General features: G+C 50.2%; 1 long non-coding RNA gene and 3 other non-coding genes across 5 annotated transcripts in view; all 4 read left to right on the forward strand.

Moving 5' to 3' along the window:
* The window catches only part of LOC144770508 (uncharacterized), a 65,177-nt gene that overhangs the window by 29,139 nt on the left and 19,731 nt on the right, over window positions 1-16,307 (forward strand). For both annotated transcript variants that reach the window (XR_013598911.1, XR_013598913.1), the window contains one exon: window positions 3,842-3,895. This is a non-coding gene — a long non-coding RNA (uncharacterized LOC144770508). The remainder of the gene's footprint in view (window positions 1-3,841; window positions 3,896-16,307) is intronic.
* On the forward strand, window positions 274-359 carry LOC144771281 (small nucleolar RNA SNORD88). The gene has a single exon (XR_013599229.1). It is a non-coding gene; the product is annotated as a small nucleolar RNA SNORD88 (small nucleolar RNA).
* LOC144771255 (small nucleolar RNA SNORD50) lies at window positions 3,110-3,178 on the forward strand. Its single transcript, XR_013599209.1, has one exon. It is a non-coding gene; the product is annotated as a small nucleolar RNA SNORD50 (small nucleolar RNA).
* LOC144771253 (small nucleolar RNA SNORD50) lies at window positions 3,961-4,029 on the forward strand. The gene has a single exon (XR_013599207.1). It is a non-coding gene; the product is annotated as a small nucleolar RNA SNORD50 (small nucleolar RNA).

Here is a 16,307-nt window from a genome sequence, read left to right on the forward strand (position 1 = left end):
AACTACCAAAGACGCGTACTAGGGAAGTAACTAAATGTCAAATTAACTAAATATCAAACGTAATTGATTTGTCTTCCAGCTAATTAGCCTGCTTTGCTGATTCGGCCTTTGAGATTAAAGTAGCACCCGCCCTTCTGTCGTCCTGACTTCTGTCTTTCTTTTGTAGATCTTGAATGCAGTGTTCTTCAGAAACCAGTTGCTTTCTCGATTCAGATGGAATTCGGCTTGGACCACCAAAAGCTCTGGTATGTTAGTTTTTATTGTTTACAGAACCAGTCCCCATGATAGCACTGGGCTCTAAAACATGCTGTTGATAAACGTGCCTCTCTGTCTTGACATGCAGAGATGCTGAGGGACTGTGCTCATATTTGTATGTTTTTTTTGCTCACGAGCTGTCAAATCTGAGCAGTGAACATGTGTAGGGACTGCAGATGCTTGTGATCCCTCCCTGTAAAATGCTAGTGCTGGCCCTACCTTGGCTGCATTCTTTGCATAGCTCCATGCAAACGAGCAAATCATGTTTCCTCCGCACTATTAATGACACATAGCCTAACCGGCTGAGAGGCACCGCAAAAAAGGTGCTGCTATGTTAATGCGCTGTCGGGGACACCGGAGGAGTCAAAAGGAGCCCATGAACTGCCAGACCAACCTCACAAGCGGATGCACTCTTTGTGCAGAGGGTGATGTCGTCTGCAGTCAAATATAGTAGCTTGGAAGCTGATCTTTGACAATTAATTGCCCTAGGGTAGCTGGCAGTGTGGTAACATTCCTGATTGGGCGCTCTTTGTCTGCGCCCTATGGCAATTTAAATCTGGGCCCAGGGTTACAAAATAGAAACCCTGATTTGTGATTACTCAATTTGTGCATTGTGTAGGCTCACGTTGTGGCTCTGCAGTGAGTCTGGCCAAATCTGGTTCCCAAGATCTTTCCTCTTATCTTGCGGTTTAGGAGCCATGCTGAAAAGTCCATGAAACTTCGTACGAGCAACGACGAAGGCATTTCTTTGGTATGCTACTTAATGATCCCTTGTGGTGACTGTTGTATACTAAACCTTAATTACTTTGTTTTAGTCTGCGGTGCAGTGTTTGCGTAGATCACCACAAGCTGCATCTTGTGATGTATGGGCAGTTTTCAATGCCAGTTCTTGGCCTGCTTTCTAGCTGTAGTAATGTGGCGCCTATAGATTCAGGCTGTGAACTCGCGTGCTTCTGTACGTGATGCAAGCCTTCTAATTCTATCTTCAGAGTAGAAGTCTGGTTCCAGACTCGGCAGTGATCTGTCCCGATGATGTCAGCACTGGGCTCTAAATTTTATGTTGATAAAAGTGCACCTCTGTGACTTGACACGCCCGATCAGGACCGGGTTGGAAATATCACCGCTCCTCCGACCTCGCCCTTCATGACCTCCCAACAGCCCTGAAGAGTCACAGGTTAACACCCTGCTTGACGAAACACGTGTCGGCTGGTCTCATGTTCCTAATATATGCATTCCAATAAAACGACACAAAAAGAACACATTTGGTTGACTCCATCCTTGTCACTCACTTACTGGTGATCATTCATATCACACTTATTTGTTTGTGTGCATCGGACATTGCTTAAAATTAGTGAAATATTTACACTTGTAACCAGTAATTTGCATGTTAAAACACAACATTCAGCTACATTAACTAGCGAATTACAAGGCTAAAACATACCAGCTTTGATCTTGTAATCCACATCCAGCCGAGGAACTTGATTGGTCTGAGCGCAATGTTAGTGCAACGCTGCCGCTTCTGGTGCTCAGGTTCCTGCATATTGGTTTCAACCACTTGTTTCGCAGGCCCAGATATGCTGGGCAAGTAACCCAGACGGTGTTTTGACTCGGTGCAAATGGGGCATATGTATGCTTCAGGAGTCCAAATGCATGTTAAAGATTTTATTGGGAGATTTACAACCTAGAATGAAATGGTCTTCGGTCAAATAATGCTACTTTCGAAAAGTCCCTCTGTTCTGAACCATACAGAACTGACCCCAAACTTCCCTCATGGTGGCCAACTAGTGAGTAAGTGGGCCTAAGAGCATACCCAGGTAGTACCATCCACAACTTGTGTGAGACTACAAAGGCAGCATACATGCTGCCCTTGGCGATCACCACTGTTGGCCAATAAAGTAGGAAGAAACCATGCTTGATCAATAGTGTTACTGGTTCTCAAAATCCTGCCTGAGTTTTTTTGTTTGTGGGATCCATTCCTGTACCTTGTCTAGTACTAAGCGTGCCACAACTTTTTGTATTTAATCAGTTAGGTTAGTTGGCCTATAATTTACTGGTACGGATCAGTCCCCTTTTTGAAAACTGGTATTAGCTCAGCACATCTCAAGAGTCCAGTATAGGAGCTCCGCAGGCTATTGCATTGGCTAACAATGCCACTTGACCATTGTACTGTCGTGCAAAAATAGGTCAGCCAGAATACTATCAGGCCAGGAGCTCTACTACCCATGACTTGATCTAGCAGATAAGAAAGCCGCTAGATATGCTAGTCGGAATGACTGGTCGTCTTCCTCAATCTAGGCTGGCAAAACAATCTGTCCATATGTCTGGGGCTATATAATGTGTAGCCAAAGATTGCCCAAATTTCCACATTTTACAGAATATAACATTTCGCAGAACATTCTAGTTTGAGGTCCTGTCTCCCACTGTCATTTCGCCCTACCCTGGGTGGATTTGTATAACTTCCTCGCTTTAGTACATTTATGTAAGCTGTGTGTAAATCCATCAGTCTACTGGAGACCGATGCAATACCCAAAATGTAATCATAAATTTGCATCCAAATAAAGCCATGACCGTAGTGTAGTTTGCTTTTGTGTAATTCAATTTTTTGGGCTAAAATGACAAAGTAGCATTTGGTACTGGATGTTAAAATGCGTGAGCATTGGCTTTACCCATATTGTAACTCATAGGAGTAAAGCACTGTAATTTCTGTGTCCAGCTGCTGAGTCTTGAAGCTGATTATTCGCTTTATTCTTGCAGTGGCACAGGTCCATGATGGTCCCACTGTGTCCTGATCTGCGTCACACAGGTACAAACTATTTCCTCGTCTCCTGCCCCTCTCCACCCCCGCCTCTAAGCAGACCAGTGATGAGTCTATCCCGAACCAGAGACTAGTGACGACAACCTATATGGATCTGACTGCTGAGGTCTGCCGCTTGCTCAGGGCACGGGTGGAGTGTAGTCTTGACACCTTATACTCCCAACTGTTTCTGCTCCTGTGTGCAGACCTTGTATGAGGAAGGGTGCATCTGGATGTAAGGGTTTTATTGAGTTGTAGTGTGGCGACACAAGTGTATCCTGAATGTACCACTATCCATGCTAACCTAGCTGTTCAAGCCCTTTTTGCTTGACAATGCGTCAACCTTCTTGTAACCGATGTATATTTTATTGCTCTAGGAAAACATTAAGACAGTGATGCAGAATACCTACCCCTAACATCATATGTGAAATTCAAATTTCAACTACCGTAACCGAATTCTGCCAAGGCACACTTGAAACTGCTTCATGTCTGAAACCTACAATTACCCATGCGTGAAGTCTACTGGAGACTTTAGGATGCAATACCCAATTGTAATCCTAAATTGCCATCACAAGTAATCCTAAATTGGCATCACAAGTAGAACCTATCAAGCCATGTCAGTAGTGTAATTTGCTTTTGTGTAATTCCATATTTTCAATTGCCACTTAGTGCTGTATGTTAGAATGAAATGAGTCTGCATTGGTTTTGTTTGACTTACTAATAGTAACTGGCAGTCCCCTGCACGTGGCCATCTGCTGGCAGAAGCTGATTAATGCCTCTTTATTCTTGCAGTGCTGCTACAGGTCCAGGATGGTCCCAAGGAGCCCTGATCTGCCGCTCACACAGGTACAAACTGTTCCTCATTTCTTTTGATAACATTGCCCCTCCCCGACCCCTCCACACTGCAGGCAGACCAGTGATGAGTCTATCCCGAACCAGAGACTAGTGACGACAACATCTATGGATCTGACTGCTGAGGTCTGTGCCCCCTTAAGGCAGGCTAGGGTGTAGGCCAAGTCTTGATTTGGTACCTGCAACACCTTATATTCTGCCAGTGTTTCGGCTCTTGAGTACGTTCTAAGAGGCTTGGCCTTTTGTGCGGGTGAGTGCATCTGGGACTCGAGGGCTTAAGTTGCCCAGTCTTTTGCTCAAGGACAAAATTAAGAACTTCATTATGGCTACACCCTAACGTTAATATGTAAAATTCAGTCCAATACTGTAGGAGAGTAGGGTCTGCAATCCTATGATCACCCAGATTTTTGCTTTTTGCTTTTTGCTGCACTGGTTTACGACTTTCCCTGGCTGTGGGCCTGCTAATCAGACCCACAGCCTAGCTGTTCTCTCTATCCAAATTGTACTCAGGTACTGAATTGGCACTGGGCCCTCTCCAAGTCCCTGTACCCAGGGCTGAGGTGTACCCAGAAGTCTCCCAGGGGCTGAAGCATGTATTATGCCACCCCTGGGCTGACTAACTAAACTGACACAACTGGCTGCACGACAGCTGGGGCAAGGTGGTGTACTCACCCTTTGCTTTAGATATAGTATACCTATATCTAACCCTAAAAATGGACACACAGATCTCCTATCAGTCACTCCTATGGCAGGCCTTAACAATCCTGAAGGCAGAGTGCTTGGAATCGTGTGAGATGGTGCTCTGGCATGAGCTGAGCCTGTCTGCGGCTTTCGGGATCTATCCCTTAGCCGTTTCCATGATATCGCATACCATATACTCTTAAGTGCATTATAATCCTCGCGGTTAAATGCCAACTCTGGTATCGCTTTATCAAAACATGTCGAGTAAGGTGTCATACGAATTGGAATACTAACCCCTCGCCAATTCTGGCGACGGGGTTAGCATTCCACCCTTCTAGAGGGACACGACATGTATGTAACCCCTAACCCCGGTTAAAGTCAAACAGAGCCTCAGCTCCACAAAATGGATGCTGCCACCGAGACACAAGTCTGCCCTCCTGCTGCTGGGAGTCCTCCCAGAGCAGGAGATAAGGACAAAGGGTTTCCTGCCAGGGGCGGTGCCAGCACCGTCCCAGACAGGATTTTGTGTATTGTAGGTAGGCAGGGCTTCAGAGGAAGGTGACTGCACGTGGCACCCCGGTGCTCACTGTGCATAGGCTGGCTTGAACCAGTTCCAGGGACACTCCAGACCCTGTGCTGGGGAAAAGCCCGCCAAGGAAGTGGGTGTAACCACCCCCCTCCTGGTCCCACCCATAGGGCAGGACTTAGTCGCGTGCCAGCCCCCTTTTCCCATATAAAGGTAGGGACTGGCCCCCTTCCAAATCAGATCATCTTTGAATCCTGAAACTACTTTCTACGAAAGGAACTCAAGACTTCTTCCTAAGATTTCTCCCTTGTGGCTAAGGAGTAGTCACCCTGCATCCGCAGGCACCATCGCAAGAACACTGCGGTCTGCTGCAAGTCCTTCCTCCGGAATCCGACTGCCCAGCTCGACGAGAACCGGCTTCCCTGGCACCTCTGACCTCTACAGCCCAGCTGAGAACCGTGGGTGCGACGAGACCTCGAGGGACCGGCCATCTGCAAGACTGCACGACTTCTGCACAGCAAGCCCGCCGAGTAATTTCCTGGTGAGTGCTTTGGGGTCCGAGAAGCCCCAACCCTGAGCAGCTCCAGCACCGAAGAGCAGCCCCCCAGCATCTCCACGATCGGCGTGGGGCCCTTCTGCTTTTTGCTGCTCACCGCGTTGTTTGGCTACTAGCCCGCTGGCTTGTGGCCTCCTGAACGACGCCCGACGACATCACTGCTGCTGGTCTGGTTGCTCCAGACTGGCCCTTGCTCCCTCCCCGAAGAGGAGCACCCTGGAACCTCTTGGTCCACTCAAGACGCCATTTTGAGTCCACCGCGTGGGCTTGAATTAGCCAAGGCTTGTTGCCCAATCCTGGGTAACTTCGACGCCGACAGCTTCATCCATCGTGGGACAGCTCGCCTCTCCACCCTGGTCGCCGACAACGCCTCCTGGTCCGTGAGATCTGCAGAGCCAGCGTCGCCCACTCACCTAGTCGAGGTGACTACCATCCGGTGCCCTCCTGGTGCCCACTGACTACTGGCTAGTAGTCACGAACTTGGTCCCCTCTGCTTTCAGGTGTCATCCATCTTCCAGATCCAGGCTTGGATCAACTCGAACTATCTTCACTGGTCGCCTGCCAGCATCTTTCTTCCAGGCTCCTGGTCCGGTAACGAGGATTCCCGACGTCTTTTGAGACCTATGCAGCTGCAGCCCCTGGGCTAGGTAACTTCGGCATTTCGGTGCCCCAGCATAGCCTCACTATCCAAGGGTCAGGATCCACTGTCGTTTTCTCCCTACCAGGTCGGGTTCGCCCGTGAACACTAACTTTGCCTTTACTAGCTCCCATAGACTTTGTCCCGCATCCCGCGTGAGAGTGCACACTCTGCACCCGAGTCCCCTAGGTCTCCTAGAAGTAATCTAACGATTCCATAGTCAAGTCCTAGCGATTCCAAAGCCTATTAGTACTGTACTTACCTGCTAGTAATTTCGCATTCCACTTTTAGAGTATATGGTTTTTCGTGCCCCTCGGGCATTTGTATATACTGTGCTAACTTAAGTATTTTCGTAAGAGTTTTGTTGTGTGCCTAGCACCCTGTCCTCATAAAGAGTACAGGGTTGTTGTGATTCTAATAAATACACTGTTTATTTTCATAACACTTGTGTGGTGTCCTTTCACTGGGTGTTCAAGGGGTAATGTGATGGTAAAACAGCTGGCTTAACACGCCCTCTAGAGTCTTAGCCTTAGACTGCTCGTATCCATGCTACTAGGATAGCTGGTCTATAAGGTTGACTTACAACCAATCATCAATAAGGGTTGTTTGGACTGATATATAGTGATCACTAGAATAGTGAGCACTGCACATCAGGCCAACTTCTCACATTGGTGAGCAGCGGTTGGGATTTGAGCTTGCTGTTGTTTTACCACACATATCCTAAGAATATCTTGTGAAAGATCACATAAGTACTAAAGGTACATATAACTTAGCTTAGAATACTCTGAGTTCTACTGAACCAGCTGTTGTAGCTCCTAGGGCCTAGCACACCCTAAACTACAACTCTAGCAAGGGATCAGTAGGCAAACATATAGTGTAGGTAAGTGCACCACTTACACCTCACTAGAAAAGCATGTCTACCCAGGGAGAATCTACTGAGACTCCCCTGGTCAGTGTTGACCCTCCACAGGTCACTTCAAGATATGCAGCTCTCAGTTTCCAGGAGATGAGACAGATCTGTGTCTCCAGGAAACTGAAGCAGGGGTCTAACCCCACCATTCCCTTTCTGATAGGTCTCTTAGAGACATATGATGCCAGAAAGATTTCTCAGTTACATGAGAATATGCCAGCCTTAGAGGGAACCTCTGGAGATCAAGACCTCCCCAACACTGCCACAGCAGTTGAGGGAGAGGAGGATCAGGAGGAACTCTCTGGGGATGAGGTAGACAAAGGTCTTGAGGTAGTCAGAAGGCTAACCAGGGCCAACTTAGACTTACTTGGGCTAGGATCTGGGGGACCCCCAGTACTAACCCTAAGTGGGCCTAACCTTGGAGTTAGGAGAGATAGATCTCTTTCTAGGGACTCCAATAGATCTCTGCACTCTAATGCCTCTTCTCAGGGGAGAAGGAATCCTCCACAGAGGAGATTTACTTCCCCTCAGAGAAGGGAGCATGAGGCTAGGATGAGACAAGCTGAACTGAGGATTGAAAGGGAAGAACTTGCCCTGGCCAAAGAGAAGCTTGCCTTTGCTAGAGAGCAGCAGATGAGTGGGTTAGCACCCACTGGTGGCAGCAATCTCCCAAGAGATAGAGAGAAGGGTTTAGATACTAAACACCTGACTAAAATAGTGCCCCCCTTTAAGCAAGGGGATGATATCCAGAAGTGGATGGCTGCTTTGGAGAGGGCCTGCACTGTGCAGTGCATTCCCCGAAGTCAGTGGGCAGCTATACTGTGGCTCTCCTTTGATGGTAAAGGTAGAGATAAGCTCCTCACTACAAGAGTGGAGGATGCTAATGATTACCAGGTCCTGAAAAATGCACTGATTGATGGGTTTGGTTTAACCACTGAGCAGTACAGGTTGCTGTTCAGAGACACCCAGAAAACTCAGTCTCAGGACTGGTCTGACTTTGTGGATTGTGCCACTAAGGCTTTGGAGGGCTGGTTGCTGGGTAGCAAGGTTACAGATTACACAGGATTGTATAATCTAATGATGAGAGAACACATTTTAAACAATTGTCAGAACCAGTTGCTGCACCAGCACCTTGTTGATTCAGATCTGACCTCTCCCCAAGAATTGGGAAAGAAGGCAGACAAATGGGTCAGGACAAGGATCAAGCAGAACCAGAACCAGGGTGGTCAGAAGAAAGCAGACCAGAAGGGTAATGTTAAGAGTGAACAAAATGACCAGAAGTCTTCACCAGGTCCCCAACAAACCAAAGAGGGTGGGGGTCAGGCTTCCCAGAAGAAGAAGACTCAAGAAGGCCAGTCAAAAAGGTGGTGCCAGTACTGCAAAAGTAAATCTCACTGGTTTAGTGAGTGCACCAAAAGAGGAGGACAAACTCCTGCCACTACAGCCCCTAAGGCAACTGCACCCCCTAGTACAGTCAGTAGTGGTAGTGTACCTCCCAAGGCATTAGTTGGGTTAACCTTGGGTACTGAGGGGTCTGACAACTTAGTTGGCACACTCACTCAGGCTGTCCTTGTCTGTACAGGGGATATAGATATGTCCCCTGAGATAAGTCCCAATGCTTTGGGCAAATACAGGCAGACACCTTTGATTAATGGCAAAATGGCTCAGGCCTATAGGGACACTTGTGCCAGTGTCACCATGGTGACACCTAACTTTGTGGACCCTGGACAGATCATGCCAGGTACTGATTTCCTGGTGACCAATGCCAGCAATGTCACTACTAGTCATAGTATGGCAATTGTGGCTTTCTCCTGGGGTGGAGTGAAGGGACAAAAGAAAGTTGTAGTCAGTTCAGACCTCCCAGTTGATTGTTTGTTGGGCAATGATTTGGAGTCATCACAATGGTCAGAAGTGGAGCAGAGGACTCACATGGAAATGTTAGGCTTGCCAGCACATGTGCTTGCTGTGACCAGGTCACAGGCCAGAAGATGCCCCACTGAACAGGTGCTGGATCCTGAAATTATGGACCAGACACCTTCCAAGAAGAAGAGCAGTAAGGGTAAGGCTTTGCCTTCCCCCTTACCCCAGGTTGAGGATCAAGTCTCTGAGGAGGCTGATCTGAGAGAGCTGAGGGAAACTGAGCCTAAAGAGCTTGAACTTGATCAAGTTGAGTTTCTGGGCTCAGGGGGACCCTCCAGAGCAGACCTGGGGAAGGAACAGTTAAACTGCCCTTCCCTTGAACCCCTCAGACAGCAGGCTGCTGCTGAGGCTGCAGGGAATGCCACAGGTGCCCACAGGGTATACTGGGAAGATGGACTCCTGTACTCTGAGTCAAGAGACCCCAAGCCTGGTGCAACCAGGAGGCTGGTCATCCCCTTGTCTCTGAGAGGTTTCCTTCTCACCTTGGCCCATGAGATTCCCCTTGCAGGTCATTTAGGTCAGACAAAGACTTGGGACAGGCTTGTCTCACACTTTCACTGGCCCCATATGAATGAGAATACCAAGGAGTTTTGTCGCTCCTGTGTCACTTGCCAAGCCAGTGGTAAGTCAGGTGGCACAACAAAGGCCCCCCTCATACCACTACCTGTGGTGGGGGTTCCCTTTGAAAGAGTGGGGATTGACATTGTTGGTCCAATGGAACCCCAGACAGCATCAGGGCACAAGTTTATACTGGTGGTGGTGGACCATGCCACCAGGTATCCTGAGGCTATTCCACTTAGGACCACTACAGCACCTGTAGTGGCAAGAGCCCTAGTTGGAGTGTTCTCCAGAGTGGGTTTCCCTAAGGAGGTCGTTTCTGACAGAGGTACAAACTTCATGTCAGGATATCTGACTGCCATGTGGAAAGAGTGTGGTGTGAACTACAAGTTCACCACACCCTATCATCCACAATGCAATGGGCTTGTTGAGAGATTCAACAGGACCCTCAAAGGGATGATTCATGGACTACCTGAACCTCTTAGGAGAAGATGGGATGTCCTGATCCCCTGCCTCTTGTTTGCTTACAGAGAGGTCCCACAGAAGGGGGTTGGCTACAGCCCTTTTGAGCTTCTGTATGGGCATCCTGTAAGAGGACCCCTGTGTTTGGTGAAGGAAGGATGGGAGAGACCTCTCAAAAAGCCTGCAACCAACATAGTGGACTATGTACTTGGTCTCCGCTTCAGGATGGCTGAGTATATGGAGAAGGCATCTAAAAACCTGGAGGCCAGCCAAGAACTTCAAAAAGCTTGGCATGACCAAAAGGCTGTTCTGACTGTGTACCAGCCAGGACAGAAGGTGTGGGTGCTGGAGCCAGTGGCCCCAGCAGCTCTGAAAGACAAATGGTCTGGGCCCCACACCATCATTGAGCAAAAGGGAGAGGTTACCTACTTGGTGGACCTTGGAACTCCCAGGAGCCCTCTCAGAGTGCTCCATGTTAACAGGCTCAAGGCATATGTTGACAGGAAGGACATGAGCTTGCTCATGGCCACAGATGAGGGACAGGAGGAAGAGAGTGACCCTCTCCCAGACCTGCTCACTCAGAATCCTGATGATGGATCAGTTGATGGTGTTGTCTTTTGTGGCAGCCTCACTGAACATCAGCAACAGGATTGCAGGCAAGTTCTGCAATCCTTCAGACATGTTCTCTCTGACACCCAGCCAAACTGATTGGTGTACCCATGATGTTGACACTGGAGACAGTCTGCCTGTCAAGAGTAAAATCTACAGACAGCCTGATCATGTTAGAGACTGCATCAAAACTGAAGTGCAGAAAATGTTGGAGCTGGGAGTCATTGAGCCCTCAGATAGCCCTTGGGCTAGCCCAGTAGTTCTAGTGCCAAAGCCTCACACCCAGGGTGGTAAGAAAGAGATGAGGTTTTGCGTAGACTACAGAGGCCTCAATGCAGTCACTAAGACTGATGCCCACCCAATACCAAGAGCAGATGAACTTATAGATAAATTGGCTTCTGCCAACTTCTTAAGTACATTTGATTTGACAGCTGGGTATTGGCAAATCAGGTTAGCTGAGGAAGCCAAACCCAAGACAGCATTTTCTACACCTGGTGGGCATTATCAATTTGTGGTGATGCCCTTTGGGTTGAAAAATGCAACTGCCACCTTCCAAAGGTTGGTGAATCAAGTCCTCACTGGGCTGGATGACTTCTGTGCAGCATATCTTGACGATATTGCTGTCTTTAGCTCCACCTGGGAGGATCACCTGGTCCACCTGAGGAAAGTGTTAGAGGCTCTGCAAAAGGCAGGCCTCACTATCAAGGCCACAAAGTGCCAGATAGGGCAGACACAGGTTGTATACCTGGGCCACCTTGTAGGTGGAGGCCAGGTTCAGCCACTGGAGAGTAAGATACAGGCCATCAAGGACTGGACTCCTCCAATCACCCAAACTCAGGTTCGAGCTTTCTTGGGCCTGACTGGGTACTATAGGAAGTTTGTCAGAAATTATGGGTCCATAGTGACCCCTCTTAATGACCTGACAAGCAAAAAGATGCCAAAGAAAGTTCAGTGGACTGTGGAAAAGTAAATTTTGCCATGTTCTGTGTCCCTACGTGTTCCCCATGTTATGTTATATGTGCACGATTAATATGCATATGTATTCCCCATGATCGATTAAAGACGCAATTACGGCTGTGTCCATCTCTAGTATGCCAGTTCCTAGTTTTCGTGAATACAACGAGCATCAGGCCTATGTAAAGTTATGTTGCCACGTTTTACAGTGTGCACGTTAAATTCATTGAAAAGTCTCCGTTTCTAGGCCTCAAAAGGGCCCGGACTCAGATTCAGCTCCTGTCTCCTGAACCCTCTCCGAGGAGCGATACAGCCCCCACCTGTATCCCTGACCCTTCACTTACTTCCTGCCTCACAGTGCCCGGCTCGGCCTGGCTCTGCCTGCCAGTCTGCCAAGAGTATGTTATGATTTTAGTTATCAGTCCAGCCCTCCTTCTCTGCATTCCTAAGCTACTGAATCGCATCAATAGTTTCAGTCATCGTCTAGCCTTTACGTCTCCATGTAAGAGAAATACTGTATTAATGATCATTTAATATTCCTCAACACACACTACATGTAGAATAATGCATGCACCAGTCTTAGTGTCTGTTAGCCTTTGCCCTGATAACTTTTGGATTCCATCAACATGTTCTCTAAACATCAGATACTAGATAGTGTTTAGGTACATGTCGCTCTGACTCTCCAGACTTCAGTCTCTCCTTCTAGCGCAGAAGTCATAGCCCCCAGCTTCTCCTAGTAACACGTCATTGTCAGTTTGCGCGCACCACTAGGTTAGAGGTCCCGGCTCCTTAGGTAGCCCCCTCCATGTTTCCGCCCCATTTCTGTAGTAGGGGATCTCTGTGTATAGTCATAATCTAGTGAATAGTCCCGCCCATGTGCGTGGACCCCGGAGCAATCAAAAATAATCTCTTACAGTGTCAAAAAATGCAGAAAATGCATAGACACTTAAGAGAGAATTTAAAGACAGATAATGCAGCCAAAAAGGCTACACTGTCCAGTACTTCAACTAGAAATTCCACCATAAAATCCACAAAACAGCAAAGCCTGTACAGATTTCCCTTGCTTAACAGCAAAATCCCTCAGGAATGATAGAGAGAAGAACCTGGACAGACAAGCCCCATAGGCTGCCATTATGTGGCTTAATTAGGATACTGTGCCTTTAAGGAACCTTCCAGAACCTTCTCTCAGTATCCCAGAATGCATAGCAGGTCCAACTTAGCCTCAGTTCTTTTTTCCGGCTCCTGCAAGCAGGACCCTGGAGCATTGAGCTCTCCCTTTCAAGGGTTTTTGTTAGTGTTTTACACTGATTTCGATTTTTGGTGCTTTTAAAGTACTTTGGTGACTTTCTTTCTGTGTTTCTGCACTCTTTTTTGTCCATAATGCCTGCATTATTCGACAAATGCCCTGAGTGCTCAAGAAAGAAGGCCAAGACAGACTCCCATGAGGTCTGTATTCTCTGCCTTCCCTCTTCCCACATCCCTGAGGAGTGTAGGATCTGCAGAAGCTTCTCTGGAAGGACCCTGAAGGAGAGGAAGAAGATCAGGCTTCAGGGACTTGAGGAGAGAAAGCTGAAGGCACGAGGTGGGTCAGGAGGGGCTCCTTCTACCCATGCTGAGGCCTCTGGGGGGCTCCCCAGGGGCAGGAAGACCAGCCCTCGCCCAAGGTCTCCGTCTGGGTCAGTTGCGCTGACCACGACGTCGAGGGGACGGTCAACGGCCAGTTCCAGGTCTCCCCAGGGCTCTGGGTCGAGAAAACGTCGCCCGTCGACGTCGAGGAACGTGTTCCGGCCGCCGTCGAAGCCGGTGTCGATATCCTCGTCGTCGCTGTCGGCGTCGAGTGATCGACATCGGAGGGCCCGGCGTCGGCGCTCGCCGTCGAGGCGACACCGCCGTTCGCCGTCGAGGACATCGTCGTCGAGGGGATCCTCGTCGTCAAGGTCGCCGTCGAGACGAAAGGCATCTCCGGCGCCGAAGAGGTCGACGTCGAAGCATTCCAAAAGGCCGACGTCGAGACGGTCAAGGAGATCGACGTCGAGAAGGTCGGAGAGGTCGACGTCGAGAAGGTCCAAAGGGTCGCCGTCGAAGCGATCCAGGAAGTCGACGTCGAGACCGGCGAGGAGGTCGAGGTCGCCGTCGAGGCACCATCGCCCGTCGTCGAGGTTTCGTGGCTCGTCGATCTGGTCGGGGTCGACGTCGAGACGGAGACACGGTTCGACGTCGAGGAGTGTGATTCGGTCGACGCCGAAGGACCGTTCGACGTCGAGGGGACATCGGTCGTCGTCTGGACGCCGGTCTTCAGCGTCTGGAGGTCCTAAGGACAGGCCCAGGACTGTGGGGGGCTCCCCACTCTCTGGTAGAGGTGATGGCTCGCCGGGACCGGCGCATTCCGGGGTGGATACTCCGATGAAGCCGTCTACGCCTCCTCCGCGGCCGGCTGTGCCGAAGGGTCCTCCTCCGAAGGCCCCTACCCCGCCTCCGAAGCCGGCTCCGCGGGACCCGCGTCCGGTTGCGCCTCCACCCCCGATCCCACCGAGGGAGGTGTCGATGCCTAAGTTCCCGACGCCTCCGAAGAAGACTCCTAAGAAGCCTGGAGCTCCTGACCCTGGGAGGCCGAAGGAGCGTCCGAGGCCCAAGAGGTCGAGGTCTCGCTCGGGGAGACGGGACAAATCGAGGAGTGGCCGCGGATCTTCATCACGATCCAGGCATCATCACAAGAGACGTCGGTCCAGGTCACGTTCTCCATCTGGGACCCGTTCCTACTCGCCCACGCTGTCCGATTCGCCGGAGACTAGGGTGTCTCCGATAGACGATATTAGCACATTTCAGGAGGTTCTCCTGCGTGGTGCGGCGAAGTTGGGCATTGAGGTTGACGCACCTACGGCTTCTACCTCGGTAATCTTTGAGACTTTACACAAACGGCACTTGTCTCGCCCCCTGTTACCTCTGGTGCCGGGGCTCCTTGAGCCCGCCGAACAGCTATTCCTGACGCCGGCAACGGTGAAATCTGTACCTTCCAGGATACTGAAAAAGTACAGGGCTCCGGACTCAGACCCAGCCTTCTTGAGGAAGGACCCGGTACCGGATTCAGTCATCGTGACTGCTGCTCGGAAGCTTCATGCCACCTCCCCTGCGTCCACGGTGCCTCCGGACAAGGAGAGCCGGTGGATCGATTCTGCTGGTCGCAAGGCGTGTGGGACATCCGCCTCGTCCATGAAGGCAGCCAGTGACTCGGCTTTGCTGGGACGTTACGACCGGTCCCTTTGGGACTCGATGGAGCAGTTCGCAGACCTCGTCCCTCGAGACCGCAAGGAGGACTTCGTGGAGATCGTCAAGGAGGGGATGTTGGTCTCTAATCAGGCCATCGGCGCCGCAGCAGACATATCGTTGCTGTCCGCGCACGGATATTGCCACGGGATTCACCAGAGACGCCATGCTTGGCTCAGGTTGACATCGTTGAAACCGGAGGCACAGCAACGCGTGGCGAATCTCCCGTTTTCCGGAGATACCCTCTTCGGGAAGCACGCGGATGATGAGATGGCCAGGATGAAGGCCGAAGCGGAGACCCTGACGGCAGTGGGCTTGGAAAAGCCCAAGGAAAAGAAACCCTTCCGACAGTACCAACGTCGGTTTGGGGCGCAGGGTCGTGGAAGGGGGCAGTCTGCTGGTCAACATCAACAGCGGCAGCAGCAGCAGCAGTACAGGCAGCCCTTCCAGAAGCGACAGGGTGGTAGAGGTCGTCAACAGTCCTCTACCGCGACCAAGGGCCCGGCCGGGTCCCGTCCCTGAGCTGTTACTTCCCCCTCGTCCGTTACCCGCTCCGGTGGGGGGAAGCGTTCAATTTTTTCTGGCAGAGTGGAGAAAAATTACTCAGGACAAGTGGGTGCTGAATATTGTTTGCAATGGATACAGTCTACGTTTCACCAGCCCTCCTCCATCGATTCCTCCCGTCAGCTCGCAGTATCAACTGCGCGAGCTTCAGACGGAGGCGGACGTTCTGCTAAGGAAAAGGGCGATCGAAGACGTACCTCTGTCTCAAAGAGGAAGAGGTCTGTACTCTCGGTTCTTTCTTGTCCGCAAGAAGGACAAAAACGAGTTCAGGCCCATTCTGGATTTGCGGCAGGCAAACAAGTGGATTCGCAGAGAAAAGTTTCGCATGCTGTCGTTGCATCAGATCTACCCTCAGCTGCAACGGGGAGACTGGATGTGTGCCATAGATCTACAGGACGCATACTTCCACGTGCCCATTGCATGCAAACACAGAAAATTTCTGCGCTTTCAAGTCGGCACCAATCACTATCAGTACACGGTGCTACCCTTCGGACTGAAGTCTGCACCCAGGACATTCTCAAAATGTATGGCAGTGGTAGCGGCACACCTGAGGAAGAACAAGGTGTTTGTCTACCCGTACCTGGACGATTGGTTGATCAAAGCCTCCTCCTTCTCGGAAGCTCGAGCACACTTCCAGAAGACGTGCGTTCTCTTGAACAAGCTGGGGTTGCACATCAACATGTCCAAGTCGGTCCCGATTCCGGTGCAGTGCATCCAGTACTTGGGGGCCTCCATCAATACGCTGTCAGCAAGCGTGTCTCCTTC

This window comes from Lissotriton helveticus, chromosome 7 (genome assembly GCF_964261635.1).
Source record: "Lissotriton helveticus chromosome 7, aLisHel1.1, whole genome shotgun sequence".
Taxonomy (NCBI): Eukaryota; Metazoa; Chordata; class Amphibia; order Caudata; family Salamandridae; genus Lissotriton; species Lissotriton helveticus.